Source organism: Phalacrocorax aristotelis, chromosome 1 (assembly GCF_949628215.1).
Source record: "Phalacrocorax aristotelis chromosome 1, bGulAri2.1, whole genome shotgun sequence".
Lineage (NCBI taxonomy): Eukaryota > Metazoa > Chordata > Aves > Suliformes > Phalacrocoracidae > Phalacrocorax > Phalacrocorax aristotelis.
This window is the reverse complement of record NC_134276.1, coordinates 22,825,537-22,848,100: the sequence shown is the minus strand read 5'-3', so window position 1 is coordinate 22,848,100 and position 22,564 is coordinate 22,825,537. Positions and strand designations below refer to the sequence as shown.

At 41.0% G+C, this 22,564-nt stretch overlaps 1 protein-coding gene across 4 annotated transcripts in view; it reads right to left on the bottom strand.

The window, feature by feature from the left end:
• The window catches only part of WASF3 (WASP family member 3), a 76,826-nt gene extending 59,011 nt beyond the window's left edge, over nt 1-17,815 (bottom strand). Inside the window, exons 1-2 of one of the 4 annotated variants that reach the window (XM_075084038.1) lie at nt 17,709-17,812; nt 13,630-13,671 (exon numbers count right to left, since the gene is read on the bottom strand). The gene's annotated coding sequence lies outside the window, so the exon portion shown is untranslated. Of the gene's footprint in view, nt 1-13,629; nt 13,672-17,708 lie in introns of all 4 variants that reach the window. The other 3 variants (XM_075084055.1, XM_075084046.1, XM_075084064.1) reach the window with 3 other exon arrangements.
• Between the last annotated feature and the right edge of the window lie 4,749 nt (nt 17,816-22,564).

Genomic DNA, 22,564 nt, shown 5'->3' with positions numbered 1-22,564 from the left:
TCAGTTCCGGGGGAAAATATGGAGAACATTACACTGGGTGCTGTTGAAAGGCATTTAAAGAATAACGCAATCATCAGGCACAGCCAACATGGGTTTACAAAGGGAAAGTCCTGTTTAACTAATTTGATATCCTTTTATGATAAGGTCACCTGCCTAGTGGATGAATGGAAGGTGGTAGATGTAGTTTTTCTGGATTTTAGTAAAGCTTTTGACACTGTCCCTCACAGCATCCTTCTAGACAAGTTGTCCAGCTGTGGGATGAGCAGGTTCACAGTGCACTGGGTAAAGGGCAGAGCTCAAATGGTGGTAGTGAATGGGGCTACATCTGGCTGGTGACAGGTCAGCAGCAGTGTTCCTCAGGGTTCAGTTCTAGGGTCAGACCTGTTCAATGGGATGAATGTAGCAAGTCCAAGTGCCAGATTCTGCACCTCGGACAGACTAATGCCAGGCACAAGTACAAATTGGGAGAGGAGTGGCTGGAGAGCAGCCCTGCAGAAAGGGATCTTGGGGTGCTGGATGACAGCAGGCTCAGTATGAATCAGCAGTGTGTCCTGGCAGCCAAGAGGCCAAACCGCATCCTGGAGTGCATCAAACACAGCATAACCAGCCAGTCAAAAGAGGTGATTATCCCACTGTATTCAGCGCTGGTGTGGCCTCACCTTGAGTACTGTGTGCAGTTCTGGGCCCCACAATTTCAGAAGCATGCGAATGTCCTTGAATGCGTCCAGAGAAGGGCAACAAAGCTTGGAGTTTGGAGAAAAGCTGGTTTGGAGAAAAGGAGGCTGAGGAGTGGCCTCATTGCCCTCTACAGCTTCCTGAGGAGGCAAAATGGAGAGGGAGGTGCCGATATCTTGTCGCTGGTATCCAGTGATAGGAGGTGTGGGAATGGTTCAAGGTTGCTCCAGGGGAGGTTCAGACTGGACATTAGGAAGCATTTCTTTTCCAAGAGGATGGTCAAACACTGGAACAGGCTTCCTAGAGAGGTGGTTGGTGCCCCAAGCCTGTCAGTTTAAGAGGCATTTGGACAATAACATGCTTTAACTTTCAGTCTGCCCTGAAGCAGTTGGACCAGATCATCATTGCTGGTTCCTTCCAACTTAAATATTCTATTCTTACAAACAGTTCTCTCATATGTACACACTTAGGTATGCATGTAGATATAAACTATGGCAGTTTAGTTCTATTTATAAAGCCTGTCATATCTATAGATACATCTATAGATACATATATCTATGTATGTATACGGACAAAACCTTTATAAAGGTTCAGTAGGACACAGCCTGGAAGATATCTGTGAAAAGTGTGGTTTTTCCCCATTTTGCAAGTCTCAAAAGCCATTTCAATTGGTTCTAGACAGATGTAGGTATCATGCAGATTAATCATTGAAGAGCCACTATTTATAAAATTGAAGCTCAATGGAATTAAACAGTTAGTGACTCCTTACAGCTGACCTATGGGGTTCAATTAAGGACACTATGATGTAAACAAATAAGAAGGGTGAGAAGGGAGGGAGAGAAATGAAAGCACTTTGAACAGGTGACAACTTATGTATTTAATTATTCCATTTTACACCCCAGCTGGAAAGCTATTCTTGAAAGAGGTTAGCATACTCTAGTATTAACTGCATGGTTCAAGTTTATCCCAATATCTCAAGGTTTTTCCCCCCCCACAAAGGGCCAGATGAGACAGGTGGTTTTGTTTGTTTCATTTTGGTCTTTTTCATTATTAACATTTTTACTTATAAGCCAGTTACACTAAAGCAGTTTTGCATGGATCTGTGACCTCAAATCTCGTTCAATGCAGAGGAGCTTAGCAGTTTAGGAAGATCAAACAAATCACAGAAATCACAGAAGTATGTGAAATAAAGTCCACTTTTTCTTTCTGAAAGAAGGTTGAAGTGGCTTAAAGCCATCATGCCTGCTGTTACCATGAGATTTTTATGGTTTTAATTAAGACCTGTTCTCATAAAAGGGAATTTTAAAACTACTTCAGCTTCACACTGTTTAATATGGGTAAGGAAAACTATGAACTTCATTACCCTAATCACATAACCCATTCGTGTCATCTATTGCTTTATCATCAGACTCAACACAAAGCAGTTGATACTAACTCAAGAGATCAGATTTGCCTGCTCCCACCAAATACTCTCAAAAATTCAGTAAATCCTGTTCTTCATATTACTTCAATATCATTTTCACAGCCATGTTTAGTATTTTTGTGCGGGCAGGGGTGGAACAGGACAATCAGCTGCCACAAATGCAGCATCTTACATCAGTAATTTCCATTAAGAAATTCTGAAACAATTACAAAAATCTTAATCTAATAACCAAGTATGTATTAAGAAATCTATGTTTTCTTAGACAATAATGTATGTATATACATATCTCAGATCTCTCAACAGTTCATAATAATGTGATTGCTGGTATGCCATCCTATTCTCCCTCAGTTTCTTGCCTGTGTCCCTTCCTCAGTCTTCCATCAACCATTAAATATCCATTTCAACTACACTCTCAAGTCCTGCTCCCTTTGCCTTCCTCGACTGAAGATTTTGAAAACTACAAATACAGATTATTTTCAAGAATGAAATGCATATTTACATCACAGAGGCAAAATATCTTGACTTTGGAAAAAACAAACCTTAAATGTTTTGAGACAGAGGCAGCTGCTTGCTGAAATCCACAGGCCACCAAGAAATCCACAGTAGGGGCTGGGGGTTTCTTTTTTCCCCATTCAAAGAGCAAAAGCCGTTCTCTTTAACACTGTGTAGACGAGCATGGAAGCACAGAATGTACCCCAGGAAAGGAAGTATGCAATGTCCCAAGGCAATATCGTGCTTGCCCAGGCAGCAGCTGACAGCTCCAAAGCAATGTGCAACTTACACTTGGGAGTGGAAGAAACCAGGCATTTTGGTCATGACTGACCACTCTGCTCTGGGAAAGGAAGAGAGAAGGGACAGCAGGGAAGCTGGCACAGCTTCAAATCCACCTCTTCCAACCTCCATATAGGAAAGCAGAAACCACACAATGCTTTGGGGTTCTACTTCGCAGAGGATGGGACCAGAGCCACACAGCTGTGACTCATTGCTTCCTCTTTCCCTCTTCATTTAACAGCTGCTTGGTGCTGGCAAAAGAGCAGCAGAGGAACAAACCATGACCAAAAAGGGAGGGTCAATTAAAAGTTTGAGAACTGCTAACATTCAGCATGTTAAGCTTACACAAGCACACGCACTGTAGGTGTGTGGAAGCTAGCAAGTAAAGCTACCCCAGACTGAGAACTCAATACCTTGGCAAATCTTGACTCTTCCACCACAAGAGACCTTGGTTTCAAATGCTCATGTAGCTTTTCATAGGTGACCTCTGTGACCACAACGTGGCGTAAGCACTACAATCATCAGATCTGACCACTCATATTATTAAAGGTTACAAAACTCCTGGCAAACTATACATCAGTACAATGAACTAAAAACAGATCATCCAAGAAGGCATGGAACCTTGTTTGGGTGTTTTCTGGGTTTTGGGCAGGGTTGTTGGGGGGGGGGGGTGGGTGTTTCGGGGTTTGGTATGGCAGTGGTTTGGTTTTGGGGTTGGTTTTTTTTTTTGCCAGGGAGGTTGTTGGGGTATTTGGGTGATTTGCTTTGGTTTTTTTTTAAAGCCCCCTTTATGAGGAACCACTTAATGTCACCTGATCCCAAATAATACAATTTTTCTTTTAGCACAGTAGTGGCTTTCTAGTTTTTTAGTAACATTCTTTTAGATACATGCTGGTTTTCTAATTTTAACAACTCTTGTTGCAGATTACCATAGGAATACCACTTTTTTTTGAAGATGTTATTGTCCCAAACACTTAGGATCCTATGTTTTCAACTTACTGGCTGCAGAAGTAACTATTTTCCATTAACCAGCAGTAAACTGGCATTTCTGTAAACTACTAGCAACACACTTCCTGTCTCACCAATTTTAGTCCTGCCATGCAGGTCTACTTTAGAAAAACCAAAAATTTCAAACCAGGTTTCATTAATTATTTTCTGTCCTCTTTTGATACACATGGAAGATCCAAGCTCAGTTCTCAAAATTGCCGATACTCTAAGATTTACCTTTGTTACCCTTACATATTTGGGACATTCACACCATGGAAGCGTAAAAGTGGCATTTAAATGTGCCTAAATTTCACTACTCAACTAACAATATCCTTGGTTTTATGGTTTGGGGAGTTCCTCCCCCCTTTTCTTTCCTTTTTTAAGTCAAGGCTTCCTGAAAATGAGATTTAACCATGCTGCTGGCATACATGGAAGAAAACCAAAGGGAACAAAACCTTCCACCTACCTCATTTTCAAGCATGGCAATAGTATAGAAATGCCCTTCCCTTGAGAAAGGCGTTTACTTAGGAGTAGCCTATTGCCAGGTTAACACGTAAATAACAATGTTCTGCACCAAAACTACTACTACAAAAGGGAATCTTGCAACTTTGAAGTGGACAACTGAAGCTATTATTAGGACAAACCCATGTTCAAGTGCTCAAAAAATAAACAAATGATCAATCATCAGGACCAAGTAGGCAGTTGTGGGGAAAGGGCATTTTCCCAATAAAAACTCACAGTAACAATAACCAGTACCCACACGATGATCTTTGCCCTCATATGGCCCACTGAAAGACTCAGGTTTAAGATTTTACAACTTGGATCAAGACAGCTTTCTAGATATAACCTTACTGCTACAAAAATCCTGTTGTCCTCCCCTAAACATAAAGCAAAGACACCAGAAGTAGAATAAGAAGTCTGACCACGAACCAGCACACCAATCCTCCACTGGTGCTGCTTTACTGTGCTTTGCAGGCAAATAGATCACTGGCTTTGTGCAAAAAAATATTCGTTTGGATTGTACAATTAAGTGGAATTTTAGTCTCAAAACCCCTTCTCCATCAGACTCCCTGCATCTCATCACTTCAAGTCAGTCACTCTTTCTCTGCTTTTATTCAAGTAATTAACAACTAGTAACAGGCAACATCAATTGATTAATACCAAGATGTACCACAGTATCACATAAAATTTTGGACAAAAGGTCAATGGGATTTCATGTATCAGCAGAACTCTTTAGTCCCCTACCAATTTCCAGCTCTTTGAGAAATGAGCTTGCTCAAAAAAAGGTAGGACTTGTTCTTGGGAGACTTAAACCCAAACAGACTATTACACAGAGCGATACTGCACTGGCAATGGGAACACACACAATACCTATTCCCAGAAACACAAGACCCCTCCTCCCTAGCACAACCCTCCTTTCCCTCTAAAGGGATTATGTAACTTTTTTAAACCAAGCCAGTAAATTAAGATACAACTAACTAGGCCTAAACTAAGACTAAACTTTCCTAGTTCTTGTACAGTTACAATACAGAAAAGTATTTCCCTATTTCTACATTTCTAATCTAAAGATCCTAGTTTATTAAATAGTAAACAGACTTATGAGAAGAAAGTTTAACATTAAATCTTGTACCAGATGCACTTCTGAAGAAATAAGCAAAATAAAAAGGATTAGCCAGAATTCAAACAAAAGCACATGAGAACACACAAGAGGCATGTTTTCAGATTTCACGCCCCTTTGCAACTTACATTCTTTGCCGTCTCTCTCTGCATAACAGGAGAAAACTGATTTAATAGCTGGAAGTGATATTATGCTATCAACAGTAAATAATTTTCATCCCCAAGCACAAGCAGCCATAAAGCAATGTATCTGTGCATTAGGAACAGAAGGTATTAAAAATAAAGAGTAGGTAAAAACTATTACTAGATCAGTTGAGCAATTTATAAAGCCTCTTGGCTACCAAGAATCTATCTGGCAGAGACTACTCATTAATAAGGAAAACCACTTCCTCCTAAGCCTTTAGAGTATCAGTATCTGTTGCTGCATAAAACTGCTGTAAATCCCAATCTTACACAAACAGCTAACATTCTTTGTCTGAGGGGGAAGGGGAGGACAGGGTACCTGCAGTTACTGTATCTTTATGGGCCAGCTGTTCCATAGGTCACATTCTTTTCTACTCAGAATCACCAAAAGTTGTTTCAGCCTACAGAAGAACATAAGACTGAAGGTTCCCCACTTTGGCCAAGTCTATTCTTTTAAGAGCCAATAAGAATTTTTTTTAAATCAGCAAGTCCTGCATGCTTTGAACTAGAAGAGGATCAACACTTCATTATACACCTGCAGAAATGAGCAAAAAGGCATGAAGGCATATTTTACAGAAGGCCAGTAGTATCATGCAAATTAACTAATCCACAGTAGAATTTAATTATTTCTACAGTCTTATCTTTCCCACAGTATAGTTATTTTAGTATTTGTTCAAAGTGGATTTAGAAGACTCAAAAATACACTTCTGACAAAAGAACACTTGTCCTTCAAGCTTCGTATTTCAAACAAGCTTTTGTTTCAAGGTTTCCTCCATATATTTTCATTCTAAAATATCAGGTTGAACATCTCAGAAAATACAATAGCTATCAATACCCTTAATTAAATTCATGGGTTTTATTCCTCTAGATTCAACACCCACACTTGCTACCCTCACAGTTAAATCTCTCAAATGTTTCCCACTCAGTGCTAAACCACATGATTTTTCTCTATTCTTATCCCATCCCTGTAACTGAATGAACCTAGACAAACTTCTTCAGCTATCTGGGACTGTTCTGTCCCGTATTTATTGTTTTGTAATGAGGCATAAAGGAAGTTATCTTTGACCAACAAATCAAAGCTGTTCACTGTTTAGCCTGTCATCCCTTAGGTTCACATAGCTTACTTCAATATATTTTCTAATGCTTCATATTCAAAGGCTGCAATTCTACCAAGATGAACAAGACTGGGGACACTCAAACTACTCGTTTATAGCCCTGGGTTTTACAGTTAACATCACAGTTACCATAAGCGTAAAATGAAGCCTTATTTATTTATATCTGAACATCAACATTTAAGTTTAGCTTTGAAAAACTTCAAAAACTTACAGGCTGCCTGAGTCCTCCTCTGGAGCCCAGTAACTAGGCTGAGGAAAACTCTTGCCAAGCTATGATTAGCATTTAGCAGCTTAAGGGCTAACTGTGCTTGTTGTTTCAACCTTGACAACCAACTCTAAGGACACACCACTAAATTTAAGCTTCCCAACAAATCTAACATTTGATTCTGCTGAAAATACAGTTTTACTACATGTTTTGAAAATAAAATCATTTTTTCCTCTTTTAGAAATCCATGATGATGCCAGACATATGCTTGTTTTCCAAACAACAACTGTTTAAAAGAAAGAATACTCTTTCTGATGTTCTGCCAAAAATAACATTCTGTGGTTTAAAGAAATCTGATAGTAGGCAGTTCACTCAGTTGAAGGAAGAAGGGTTTACGTTTCATGTCTTGCATCTACTTCCCTCCATTTTAAGTTTCTTTGGGGATGAATGTGGCAGTGGGGAGGGTTTTTGTTGTGGTTTGCTGGGTTTTGGTTGTTTGGGTTTTTTTTACATCTCCAAGCATTTCACTCTCTAAAAGAAAGGCATCTGTGGGTTTTACCAGAAATGACACGAAGCAGAAGTTCATCACAACACATTTCTTTCTTATGGGGAATCCTAGGATATAAAAGAGAATTAGAAAGGAAAGCAGAAGACAACTTCAGAAGAAATGGATAGAAGAGAGTTTGCAGGAGGAGGAAGCGGAACAGAAAATCCAAATGGGGAAGTAGCACAAAACAAAGAACAAACAGCTTCATCTTAAAATGTAGGAGAGGGAGAGGAGATAGGTTTGGGATTTCAGCTGCTGTTATCACAGGCACAAAAAATACTACCTGCCCACTAAAGGTGGTTATTTCATTGCTTCCTCAATAGTCTCAGATTAAGAGAACTGGTAACAGAAACATGCAAACTGGACTATATACGGCATAAGACTACTATTTCTGTACATTTCAGAAAGTCACCCTTTTAAGACAAGGGTTTGATCTGCTACAATGTTTGACTTAGTCCTTCATTCATTTTACTAGATGGCAATTAATAACTCACAGAAATAGTAACTGGACCAATTTACTAAGTGATGTCAAGTATTTAGTCAGCTTGAAGCATCTAAGAGAACAAAAATTCTGGAATTTTGCCCAGTCATGGAATTTTAATTACTGCTTCCCAGCAGTTATTGCAAATAGAGTTAGAAATCCCATTGAACATAACCATGCCATCACTCTCCAAGATACAGAAATTTCTGAAGGCTGCTAAACCTGCTCCAACATCAAGCCAACTAGTCAGACAACAGTTCAGCCAGCTGAGTGACCAAGAAGAATATAATCTCCTACATGACAGGAAGCCACAGATCCATGCAAGCTTATAGGCCCTCAGAATTGTTAGTACAGCAACCGGGATAACATTATTGCAAAGCACATATCTTCTCCAGCAGAAGACCAAATATTTTAGAAAAATAAGGTCAGAATCCCAACGATCTTACAGTAATATTTCAGATGCAGCTATTTCAGGCTAAGAAAAATGCTTAAGATTAAAAATCCAACTACTTATTAGTCTGCCAACATGGAAGCTTTTCCTGACATTAGCAGTGCAAATCCAACACAGAAATTCAGCAACTGGACACGAAGGTCTGCCTTTATAGCATTATTAGCTTGAGCTATAACCAGGTGTTGCTCCTAATCTTATCTATACACTTGCATAGAATTACCCACCCTGAATCAAAGGATGCTTGGAATTTCAAGATAGTCTACAAGAGTATGAGTGGTGTTTGATGACAGAGGCAAATGTTCCAATAGCTACATTTCATTTGAGGGCTGGAAGACTGAACCCCAGAGCATTCTCAGACACTCCTCTTGAAGGTATTTGTACCTCATCCCTTCAACATTCAGGTATTTCACACTTGCCATGCGCAAGCTCTCCAACGCTTTACCTGCTATAAATATAAAGTGATTGCTACAGTGAAGATGTACAAGACCTGTGTGATTTGAAGAATGGTGAGCTTCAAGAGAAGCATGCTGATGGAGCTCAAGGAGACAGGATGCCCTCCATCTAGAAAAAAATGAAGCTGCTGAAATGCTAGTTCCTGGTTCTTTCTGCAAAAAGAATGGTGGATAGAAAGCACATGGCTTGCACATCTGCTTGTCTAGCATAGCCTGGAAAATACCCTTCTACTACAGAGTTAGATAACCTGACACTGTAACCAAAGCACTTGTATAACTATACCAAGACATCCTCTTTAAACATGACTCAGAGTTAACTGCAGGCCCACTCCAGCTCCTCAGCTGGCATGCAGAGGTTAGAAGGAATTTCAATATTCAAACTGTGTGCAAAAAAAACAGCAATACATGTACAGTGTCTTCAAATTCAGCATAAAACCAAATGTAGGCTTCATTTGAAGTGATGTGTTATCTCCTCCATGTTTGCAGCTGTTTAAGCATTCAACTCAGCAGCCAAGCTTTAAAAAGAAAAACAGTACTTTCCCAGGAAATAACTCTACTGTGCTGATATGAGTTCCAGAGAATTTCAGCTTTCTGTAGAAAACTCAACAGCAATCTCTAACTGCTGTAGATAAAGAAACTAAAAAGCCACATTTTCACTACAGCCCCCCTTTCAATTCAGAAGTTCAAACTCCTCATTTCTTCTTTCACATGTAATGAGGCAGAAGAGCTTCTCAAAGAAGCATTTCCAAAGGCTGTTTTAAGTTTCAGAATAAAATAAGCTTGTCTTACAGCACACTATTCTCCACAGCTGCCTATTGCTCTGTTAGGACAAAACCAAGTCCGCAGCAAATGAATTATTTTCCAAAGCATCATGGAATACTGACCTTTTCTGCTTACAGGATTTCAAAACAAACATCAAGAAATCAATTCCAACATTCACTGGAATACTGTTAACATGTTTTGATATATTATACCTGTCACCCAGTACATATGCAAGCTCTCCAACCATTACTCATTACGAGCAAAGTGGTTGCCATTATGAAGATGCACAAGAAACCTGGGATCCATCAGCTGAAGAACGAAGGTCACTGGCTATGAGGAAAGTACATGTCCTAATGCCATTTAATTTTCCAAGACACAGGAGTGCAGAAGAGAATCTGTTTAGACCTTTACCGAGCTTTTTTTTTTTTTATGAAGTGCATTATGGATCCAAGGGTTATATACTGCTTACTTGCTCTGACAGGCCTCTCTGCTCAGGTGCACACCAGTGACCCAAAACACACCATTGTCCTTGCCTTACAAGACATCAGAAGCATAAAACAGAAAAGGCAGGTTAGCCCTTTCTATCCTTCAAAGGAAGGCATTGCAACAAGAACAGCAGTGCTAGGCTGCAAGAAAAAAAACACTGGAGAAGGTGAGGGCAACAGCTGCATACATCAGCTATGACTGCATACATTAACTACAAACCCTCAGACAAGGGAATACTCACTCAGCTGGCCGTTAAAGTCAACAGCACGGGAAGAAATTTGACCCCCAGATTCAATCTGAACCCCAGTCTCTACTCACAGCCCTGTCAATGGTATCTCACTCTGCAGCAAGTGACAAGCAGATAACTGGTTAACCACTCCATGGAAGGAAGTCCTGGTGTCACGTTTTATGTAGTGTTCTCCACCTATAAATATGGCAGAGCTCCAGTAATTCCCAACTTACATCTTTTACACACAGCTTTAATATTACATACTCTTTGCACTGGCAACTAGACTTGAATAAAACATTTTTTATGAGATTATACATGCCTTTCAGTCTTCACTGATGAGGTGCTTTGGTCACTTTTTGTTCTACAAATATATCAACAATAAAAGGAAATATTTTTGCACATGCTATCTTCTAAACAGTCAGTGAAAATCAAGTCCTCCAAGGCCTCTAAAATACTATTGCATTATAGCTTTTATGTTATCATAGAATATCCTGAGTTGGAAGGGACCCATGAGGATTATCAGGTCCAACTCCTGACTCCACACAGGGCAGCCTGAAAGTTAAACCAGATACCCAAGAGCATTGCCCAAACACTTCTTGAACCCCACCTGGCTTGGGGCCACAAACACTTCCCTACTAAGCTCATTCCAGGGCTTGACCACCACCCTTACTGAAGAACTTTTGCCTAATACCCAATCTGAACTTCCCCTGAGGCGGCTTTAAGTCCATCCCTCGTGCCCCACCGCCGGACATCAGCGAGGAGAGATCAGCACCTCCCTTTCGGCTCCCCCTCATGAGGAAGTTGTTGACAGAGATGAGGTCACCCCTCAGTACCCTTTTCTCCAAGCTGAACAAACCCAGTATCTTCAGCCGCTCCTCGTAAGTCACACCCTCTAGTCCACCTTTCACCATCTTTGTTGCCCTCCTTGGGACGCACTCTTACATTCTTGTATCCCTCTTGTACTGTAGAGCCCAAAACCAATTGGTGTATTTTATTCCATCAATGACCTCTGTCTTCATAATCTACCAATACATTAAGAACATTTAACAGGCTTCGTAAATCATGAAGAAAGCACACTAATCCAGAATACTACTGTATGCTAAGATCCAATTAATTACCCAGCAACCTAAAGGGCAAGACACTAACAAAGAACGTAGACAAATATGAGCAGAAGTAGGAAATTACAGCATTCCAAGAAAAATGTAACATCACCCCCATTCCTAGCAAGGACAGGCAAGTGTTTCCTGAATGAGGAATCTCTAGCATATTAATGGTAAGACAGTACAGTGTCCAGCACTAAGACATGCCCCTAAAAAAAATTAGGGCTTCCACTCAGGGAACCCAACAGGAAAATGCAGCATGCAGCACTCAGTGTTGCCATCCAAAGAGAGCACTTCAGCTCAACAAGATGCGGTAGCCTCTACACCTTACTAGCACAGCCCCAGTCCAAGCAGCTCCCTGTTTTGATATTTAACTGTTCAACAAATACCTTAAATATACATAAAATAGTTACGTGTGCTCATAGACAAGCCAGGCACCTGAAAACATGGCAGCATTACCTTAGAAAGACTGAAGGAGCCAATTTCGAGAAAATATCAAAGAAAAAAAGTTAGAAAAGGCTGAATGACAGCAAAGTATTCCAGCATTCCAGCATTCTTCACCCAATTTCATTTACATCATGCACTACACAGCATTTTCACTACTTATAATTTAAACTTTCCTTCCCAGTTTTGAAGTTCCATCAGCAAGCCACACAAGGCTGACAGAGGACCTGAGAATCACCATAATATATACAAAACTCTAAAGCAAGTGCATATTCAGATACCAAAGAACTGCCCAAAAGCACATTAATGCATAGTTACAACAACCAAACAAACATTAACTATGCTTTTATACCAGCACAGGAAGAAACATAGCCACTGCATCAGCCTCTAAAAAGTCTATCTCATTTGAACTTAATGGTGATAAAAGTTTGATTGATGTAAATTTATCTGTGTGTACTGCTGTGTAAATGAACAATGCTTGTGAGTTTTACCACAAGAAATTATTCTATAGTTTCTGTATCAGGCAGATTTCCACACATGGATGTGCAATAAAGGCTGTGCCAAAGAAACAGGAAATAGAGTTTTGATTTATGGAACTAGAGAGAAAACAAGCCAGGCTGTAATTCTGTGCACAACATTTGAAAAACTTATTTTTTCTTGTCCTGAAGAAAAATACATTTAAGTTAACCTAAAATTCTGGTTTTGACAGATTAATGGAAGTTACAACTGCCTTAGCACAGGCTACTTCTATTTGTATCAATTATGATGACAGTAAAATATGAACTCTGAACAGATTCAAATTACTACCGATATTATACATACTTCATCTATGTCACTTACCAGCATTTCAGAGGTCACAGCATATTCTGAAGACTATTAAAAAAGCTAAGTATCTACAAAATGCAAGATTAATTCAAAAACTAAAGCAAAAATACCTGAATGCCAACCATGGCCAAGACACTTACTTTAGGTATGTTATTAAGTTCACTAATGCTTAGCCAATTCTCTAACTCAGCACTTAGTGGTCTGTGTCAGTTCTTTCCAGTACTTCTTACCAAAACACTCTTGCAAGGAGGCTTCAAATTATGAATGTTTAGAAGAAAACCTACACATTAAGTAGGTTTGATAGTATAAGTACTCTGATAGTACACAAATTATGGGAAACAATTTTCCTCTACTGTTTTTGTTTTAGACTGACATATGTGTTTAAAACATACAAACATCCATCAAGTTCAACTTGAATAACATTCAATTTCTGTTTTTAAAATATATTTTTTAAAATACAAAAGATTATTAACTCAGTTGAAGTGTGCCTTCAAGTGGCACAAGTATAACAAATATTCAAAAATAAAATATTAAATACATTTGGCATAAAGATGTTCTATGCTTAATAGAAACATATATTGTCCCCTATTTCTGTATTTGGCTACCAAATCTCTGTAACAATAAAGAGATTATATCTGTAACCAACAAGGAGCTCCAATAATCTTGAAAAAGAGTAACTAAAATTCTGCTAAATGGAAAGGTCTACCAAAAAAAAATCCCAAACAGATTGATTCTAGACCCAGAAAACATATTTCAGTATGTGAAAGGAAAAACTAATTTGCACTGTGCTTAAAATCAGAACATGTAAAAATCCCTAACACATACATATTTGCGTTTTTTTAAAAAAATAAAAAAACAAATCCAACAAATGCTTACCGTATTAACAAGCCTTTAACAAAAATTCTCCAGCAATCTCACCTGCCAAAAATAAAGAAATCAAACACGATAAGCTCCTAGTTTACAGCCTAAATGAGCATAAATTTTTCCATTTTGATCTCCAGCTGTTTCTACATACAAATTTCTTGATTTCTTCCCAAATGTTTTGTTTCCCCTTTTGGCAGAGGAAGAAGAAACTACATCTATGAGCAGCTAAAAATACCTCAGTTATCCCAGTTTTCAAGAGAGGGGTGAAAAACAGTGATGCTTTTCCAGTTAAAAAACACCACAGTGTAAATTTCAACAGCTTTTACAACAGGCTGTCTTCTGAACAGTTAGCTCTAACAGTAAGTGTGAAGGAAAGCACTCACAGGTTAAAGTTGAACACATAAATCTGGTGTAAATTCAGGTTATTTTCACTACTACCTCTAAAGGCAGACTAAGTTCTCAGGAGAGAATGTAAGCACTACAGCAGCTCTGCTAGAGAGCTAAGGCTCAAAATGCTGAATTTCATTCTCAGTCAAGTCACTGATTTTCTTACATTACAGGCATTCTCTATGTGAGTCTTCCATATGGGGAAGTTAACACTCACGATCTACCTCTATCTTTCAAGAGAACAAGCAGTTACAATCCATGACCCATAGTATTCCTTGCACAAGGAAGCTTCTGAAGACAACATACAGTTGTATATAACACTCAGACACATATTTGTAATCTGATCCTACTGATGATCTTCACATTCTGAATGGCTTTAAGATCACAGAACTAAGAAACGAGCCTAATAGAAACAACTTCTCCCCATCAATACTGTAAATTAATACCTTTCTGCTATTGAGGTAATTAACAGAATTAACAGAAGTTAGTATCATAACCCACTGGACACATAGCCTGGTTAGCAACTTGTGCTAGTAGTGCAATTCACCTGATACACAGCTGGTAGCTCAATATCCTACGCAAGCAAAAATAAAAGGAAGTCCAAGTAATGACCACAAGAAGTCCAAAAATTTTAATTGGAGCCACACATGAATCAGGAAGACACCACTACATCACCTGTGAATAAAAAGGCCCAAAAGTGCTGGTATTATACAACCTGTATCACATTCAAGCTCAGTTACAAAACCATATCAAGTACATGCCAACTAAAGACAGGCCTGCCACAGCAGACCACAATTAATTGCAACAGCTCTTGCTCATTCCTAACGAAAAGCAGTCAAGAGAGCTCTGGAAGACAGTGCTATGGGAGGGCTTGAAAGAACAAAAATTTAATTGCAGATCTCTATCCTTTTACATCACAAGTCCTCCATGCAGTTCTCTGAAGGTTCCTTTCCACTCCAGTTACTACAAAGTGCACCAATATGCAAGTGCCTATGCAGGAAGTTTAATCAAAAAGGGAGTACTTGCAAAGGCAGGAAAGCTAATTCGCTGTCCAGGTGACACTGGTATAGTGACTTAAAGACCTACCTAGCATCAGCTCTTCTGGAATTCTTTGAAGTATCTGCTTTAGTTTCATTTGGTTTTCAGAAATCCTGTCCTGCTCATCACTGTATATAAGAAACTTTGAAATAATACTCCTATCATCTGTCACACAATGGCTTTTCTTCCTTTTCCCTCCATTCAGGAATAACGCCCGCCAACACAGTTGTCATTGGTTCAGAGAAATATATGGCATGAACCTTCTCACTGAAGAATAAAGTAAATAAACCTGGCTAAAGTAGTCACACCAAAGAGCAGCTGGTCTGTTAGAAGTTTATATTACTACTCCTAAAATCATAATCCTTTGAGGCATGTTGTACAGACAAGGCTGAAAAGCAAAGCAGTTTATGCTGCTATTAACTATGAAATGTCATATTTGTTATACCATATAAATCAAACATGAGGCCTCAATAACTTATTCCTGCTATGAAAGCCCTTTTTTAAAGCACAAGCAATTCTATTTGAGATATAAAGTAATCTTTTATTACTAGCAAAGACCATACAATTTCTGCAACTATGGTGTATAATCAAGGCTATTGTTTCAATATCTATCTGATTGAAAAAAAGTTTTCTATTTTTTCTTTATTTGAAGAAAATAGCCGTGGAAAAGGAGAAGAAAGAGGACTGGCTCAATTATATACTATTTCATGTACAACAAAACCTCTGTGTTCACTGCCTAATAGCTACATTCACACTGCCGCTAGCAATACAAACACAAAACTAATCCACCAGCAAGCAATAAGAAAAGTTTGCTTTGCACAACTCATGCCCAAAATTCAGCTGGAAATAAATCAAGCTTCCGCATTTCTCAAATGGAACATAGTCTCATCCTGGTCTCAACTGAAGAGCTACAGATAAAACATCCTTCTTAAAGGACTTACTGAGTAAGAATGACTTAGGGTCTTTACTTTAGCATAGGCAGATAACTGTCCTTCCATCCTGGTGTTTTTCTTCTGATAAGAATTTAAAGGCAAAAGCAAGCTGTAATGGAATGAAACACCTAACAAAGCTCAGTTCCACAGCTCAAATATGGGGTTTAGTCTTGAATCTTTAAGTCTGCAAGCACTGTAACTTGTAACTTTAAGAGGTTTCCAACTTGGGCATTAGTCTACATAATTATTCCATATCATGTCGACCTCCATCTATTAGAGGCCACACGACTTAGCATCTGAGCTACAGATCGCTGTCGCGTGCAAGAGCATGCTGGATAATAAGAACTGCAGCCTTATTCCATTACTTCATTCCCTTCTTCAAGCACACACACTATTAACCACTACGGAAAATATTGTATCAAAGTCAAAACAACAATCTGTCTCATAAATGTAATACTTTTTGATTCCCTAAGTAAAGCTTTAAAAAGGAAAAAGAACGCAGACCAGCCTCGCATAATCCACAAGGCAAAACAACCTCCTCCTTCTCATCCTCAGATTTCAAGTCTCTTGAAGTTCCTGGCCACTTTCATAATTTGCCATCTTCTTCTAATAGGAATAGTTTCCCCTTACTCCCTGTAGCTTACAAAAGAGGAACAAAGAATCACAGCTAGACAGCTTTTTCCTACTCCTGCACAAATAGCGCACAAACTAAACCATTTGTGCTTTGAAGTATTTTTCTGTCAAGGAATCTCACAACTGCATCCAATAACCCATCACTCAAGGACTGGCCCCACTTCACAGATTGTTCCTCAATCTAAAGCTATCAGCCCTCCTCCCATTAGTTATCTGCAGCGATTACTGAACTGTATCGGAAAGGAGAAGAATAAATAAAGCATTTCTTAACTCCTTTTTGGATAGCGTTAGTTGCAATACATCCCTGTCTTCACATGCCTGCGCTCACCCAGACTCCCAGCTCTTCTCAGCGACACATTTACTTATTTCTTAAGTGGAAAAAACAATCTGCAAAAAACACGAGTAGAAAAAAAAAAGGGGAGGGGGAGGTGTTGTGTCGAAAGTTCCTGAGCTGTCAAGAACTCCCGGTTCCCTTCAAAGCCAAAGACGATTATTTTTAAGTACTTGAAGACCGCTGAGCATCAGAAGAACCTTGCCGGTGTCACGCCGCGGCGCTGGTGCGGGGACCGCTCGTGAGGGAAACACGAGTGAGAAAGAGGCCCCCGGACCGACCGGGGTGCGGGGAACACGGCGCCCAGCCCCGAGAACCGCAACTCCGGGGGCCTCTTCCCCGACCCCACCAGGGGGGTGCTCCGCATCCCTCACCCGAGACCAAGAGGGGGCCGGGGAGCGGCGAGGGGCCGGGACCGGCGGGAGGGCTGCAAACAAAGCCTCCCCCGCGGGCTGAGGCGGGAGGGCCCTGGGACGGGGCAGCCCCGCCGGGCCGGGGGAGGGCGGGCGGCCCCGGCGCGACCCGCCGGTGCCCTCATCGCGGCCACGAGGAAAAAGACGCCGCCACCGCGTTGAGGGGGCTCCCGCGGGGCAGCGGCGGGATTATCCCTGCGGGAGGGCGGGCGGAGGGAGACCGTTAAAAAGCGGCTGCTTCCCCTCAACGTCCCCCCCGGCGGCCGCCGGGCTCCCGAGGGTGGGGGGTCGGATAACAGACCCCCCAAGCGCCGCCGCCGCGGGCTGAGGGAGGCGGGAGCACGGCCCCGCACCCACCTTGCGCCGCGCTCCGTCCCATCCCGCACCACCACCGCCGCCGCCGCCGCTCGACCGCTCACAGCCGCCGTCGCCGACCGCCTTCGCGGGCTCAGCCTCCGCGCCCCCCACCGCCGCCCCACCCCTTCAGCTACCAGCCCCGCCCCCTCCGCCTCCCTTTTGGCCCGTGCCAAGAGGGGCGGGTCAAGGCTCGCCAATGGAAGACAGTGTTTCTCCTCACGCATTGCTGATCGGCGTCAAAAGCATCCAATGAAAACGCCGGGGGGCGGGGAGAGCTGTCAATCAGCAGCCCCTACCTGGGGTTCGCAAGAGGGGAGGGGGTGTTTCCTCCCGCTGACCGGCGCTGCCCTCCCCTCCCCTCCCCTCCCCTCCCTTTCCTTTCCCTCCCTCCCTCCCTCCAAACATCCCCAGTCTCGGTGCCGCCGCGGAAGCCGCCTGGGTGCGGAGGCAGCACTGGGGTTGCCGCCGCGGGGCTTGTCTCCCCCCCAACAGCTCCCTGCCCCTCAGGAGCAGCCGCACCTTCCCCACCCAGCGCCCCACTCCAGGACACACAGCCCTCACAGCGATGAAGGCCATCTTGGGTGTCCCCCATGTTCCTTCTCGCTGATGGGGCCTCACCCAGCGGCCTCCGCCCTCACTCCTCACCGCCACAGGCACCACCATGCCTGCCGTTTGCTCGCTCTTGCGACCCAATTCCCAGTGAACCCAACCGCTGGTCAACCGGGCCCCAAAGAGATTCACATCCGTACCAACACGCGCCCACGGGGTCAGTGGGGCTTGATCCAGGACGGCGGCGGGGGCCTCGGCCTCTCTGGGCAGGGTGCATTGTGAGGGCCGCAGCTGCTGACCCAGCCCGAACAATGCTTCAGATTTCATCCTTTGTAGTTATCCCTGCAACGGGGGTTTTTGTTGCTCCCTGCAAAGCCTGCAGAAAAAATAAGTCGGACTTTATCATGTGAATGAGATTTGGGGGGGGAGGGGTGTGAGGGAGGGTACAGCAACCTCCAAACAAACTTTAATGGCCCAGGGCACTTCAGTAAATAGTCACAGCTGAAAGTAGAGGTTATTAAACAGCATCTCGAGTCAATCGTCTTCAGCGACTGAAAGTTTACTGAATGTAAACCGAATTGTACCACCAGCTTCAGCTATCCACACTTTGCCTTATAGGGGAATGAAGCAAAGATGTGGGCTCACAAGCACCTCCTTTGCACAAAAAAAATCATAGGCAGTATTGCTATTAGTTTGAGAAAAATTAATTGTATTTAAGATACCAATATCGGTTATGGTAAGAAGCAACAGCTGAGAACCACTGCTGTAATCACTCAAGGCTACACATCAAAAAGCCGTAAGCCAGCCATGTAGCTTTCTTAGGCTTTGAAGTGCAGATGGTGACAGTTTTACAGTCGCTAGCAAAGCAAACAGAAAAAAAGTCATTAAGTAACATAACTCTAAAAGAAGGAAACAGCAGTCTTTCTACTCAGCATAAGAGCTCATCAAGGCAAAAATCATAAGAAGAAAATAGTTTCTAGGTTTTGAGAAAAAGTCATTCTCTATTCAAAAGGAGAGTATCTTCCCTAAAACATGTATGCAGTGAGAAAGAAGAAACTCTTCAGAGACTGTAAAATAAAACAGAGGGAAAATGACCTGGCATTGTTAAAACACAGCTGCATTCCTGCTCATTCAGTGATGCTTTTTCAGTGCTGAAAATGGGATCCTGAGGTTTGAAAAATATTAATTTCAGACAGACATATCACTATCAGTAATTTTTTTTCTGCTCCATCAATACAAGTAGCCTGTGTGATGCAAGGTATTAATGAACACTTATTTCATTCCAGCTGCTTTCCAGGCTGTTGGATTCCTTCTCAGCTTTCATTTTTCTCCTCTGTGTTCATGACATTTTATGCTATTTTTAATATATCTAAATCTTGTAAAAAAGGAACTCAGGCAGAGCTTTATTACTGCTGTTTTGACCTTGCCTTGGAATTTGCAAATGAGGCAAATCTGGCAAACAATTTGCATTTAATCCATAGTGAGTTTTCACTAAGAGACAAAAAAAAGATGGTTATATTATATGCAAGGAATAATCGAATCATCTTTTGTCCGAACTATTACAATTTTTAAGTGAAATAATGCTTCAGAAAAGTACCCTAAAGGCAGTAGATACAGGTTTGGACTGACATGCCAAGAGATGTCCAGGATTGACCTTTCTCCTATTAATTTCTCTTGGAGACAGAATCAGGCTTCAGAAGCTAATGAAAAGGGAGGGTTATTGGTGACTGAAGTCAAGATGAGCTAGCAGAAGTGAGAATGCCATTTTGTTAATATCTGCTTGTGCTATCACTGACTGAGATCAAATTTATAAGGATCTCCTTTCCTTGAATAGTTAATTTCACACACAGAAAAAGTACAGCATAAGAAGAAACAATATTTTGAAAGTCTGTTATACCTCTTGTTGCTTCCTGCTGAAGAGCGTATTTCATGATAAGGAAATCCTTTTGTCTTTCTGGAGGCATGAAATTGCTGAATAATGTTAAAACAAATAGTGTTACGCAAATGATTTACAGCACCACTGATAATCATTGCAGCATCTCTGATTATTAATGGGACGTTGATGGGCCCCTGAAGAGTTTCTTGCTGAATCAGCTGTTGAAATAGATTGCTTTCCCTCCAGCCACTGCCACACCCCAGAGAAAGGGGAACCATGTCTTGACTGAGGTAATTGATTTAGGGCAGCTAGCAGATACAGGCAATGCACAACACAAGATGCTTTATGAATTACTACATCTCTGTTAATGGAATTTATTTTCCATTAACACAAAAAAATTTGGCCTTGATAAGGCTGCATACATATTTCTCATACTATTCATACTTCCAATATTATTGATATTTTCATGCTATTCATATTTTTCAGGAATACTTTCCTGAGACTATTAACTATTTTCTTGGGAGTTTTTTTGCCCTTTTAATATCCCTGGATCGCTGGAATACTGAGAGACTAGCAAAGTATATGAAACCAAAATGCAAGTAGATCCTCAAAAGAAACATTAAAGATAAGTTCAAAGAAGCATTGTGTAATCAATCTTGAGAAAAAATGCAAGGAAACAAGAACAAAAGGAAGCCTAAAAACTTTTCAAGACAGCTACTTTCATCAACTTAACAAGAGTTGTAATTCTGCCAATTAATAGTAAGGTCCGTTAACTGTAGGTCATAAAAACTGTTTGCCATGCAAAGCACTCATTTTTCTTTCCTGGCTCTGCTGGTGCTTTAGTAGGGCAGTGTATTAGGATATCCTACGAAGCAGGGACTGGTGATCTATAGTGGGAGTGGACATAGTCTCTTAATGGTTTTACAGCATTGTCAGTTGAGCAAGCTCCCTTTATAAAAACAAACACACAAAAGACATGATACCAAGTTCCTGGAGAAATTAAAAAATTATATACAGAAAGCTGTAGTTAGTAATAGACTGTTGATTGGCAGCTGTACGAGGTAGGGCATAGCCAGGACTAATGGGATGAAGCTAAAAAAATCTAAAAAAATCTAAGTCTGAAAAAAGAGGTTAGCTCACAAGGTTAGCTGGCATTCTGCTAACAGGACTGTGTGAGATGTTACAGTGTGCTGTACCAAAGACTTTTCCATCGGCTAAGTATGAGCTATATTTTATTTCTCCTGGATTCACTATAGACAGATGTTTTTTACGGACCCAGCAGTCCTTTCCTAAACTTCTGTGCCTTGTTGTATTATGACCACCAGTCATAATGGAGGTCTAATGTCAAGGGTGGGGGAGTCTCTTACTAGGTAAAAATAGGCTCTCCTGGATAAAAATAAAGGGGTAAGGGATAGCAACATGTTGCTCAGTGTCAGAGGATTTATGCAGCTGAGTTCTGGGAAGTCCCTAGCTGCTTTCTCACCCTACTGTGCCCATAAACAGATTTGGATATTGGAACTATGATTACTATGTTTGATTGCTCCCAGCCTGATGTCCAATAGTTATTGATAGCCTTGCTCCATCTGATTTGTCTGTCTGTCTTGTAGTATCATGGGTAAAGTTTAACGACATGGACGGCAATCATCCACTTTCAGCAAGAAGTTATCATATTCTCATCCACAGAAGCACACAAAAGAGTCCATGCATCAGTCAGCATTATACTCCACTATCATCTTTGACTTTGGGAAAGTCAGGGAGACAGTTAGACATGACCAGAGCATGAAGATAAGCTGTCTGACCATCATGTGGCTTTGGCTTCTATTTGAACCACTGTGATTTGCCTTAGATATGGAGATACTTGGAATGACACATGGATGTGCAAAACTTCACCTTGTTCAAGATCTTAGAATGTCCCAGCAGCATCCCATCTCTTTGGATGTTAGCTGCAGCCTAGGGTGTAAGGTAGGCTAAGGGAAGAATAATGAAGGAGATGGCTGCGATGAAAGGGTTAGTTACATTAAGTGATTTTACATCTTTTTGATTCAACTATAAAAATGATAGTAGGTGCCAATAAAACATATGCTCCTGGAATTGTTAGGAGGCATATTACACAGCAAGTGAACATGGAAAGTACAGTCAAAAATGTATAAAAATATAAAAAATGTGAAAGATTAAATAGCATCCCAGTCTTTCAACCATACGAGTATACATAACTCATCAGAATAAAACTGTCATGGGAACACCTTAATTAACGACCTCAGTGTCTGCCTCACAGGAATCAGCTTCTCAATATGCACAGGCATTTATGTGCCTGCTCTTAGATTGCAGTGTTTTCATGGTAGGGACAAATCGTGTGTATAAGTTTGCACAAGAATGAGCACAAAATGCTTCTGAACTTCCCCTGGCCTAATGTATGAAGCCTCTTAGGAGT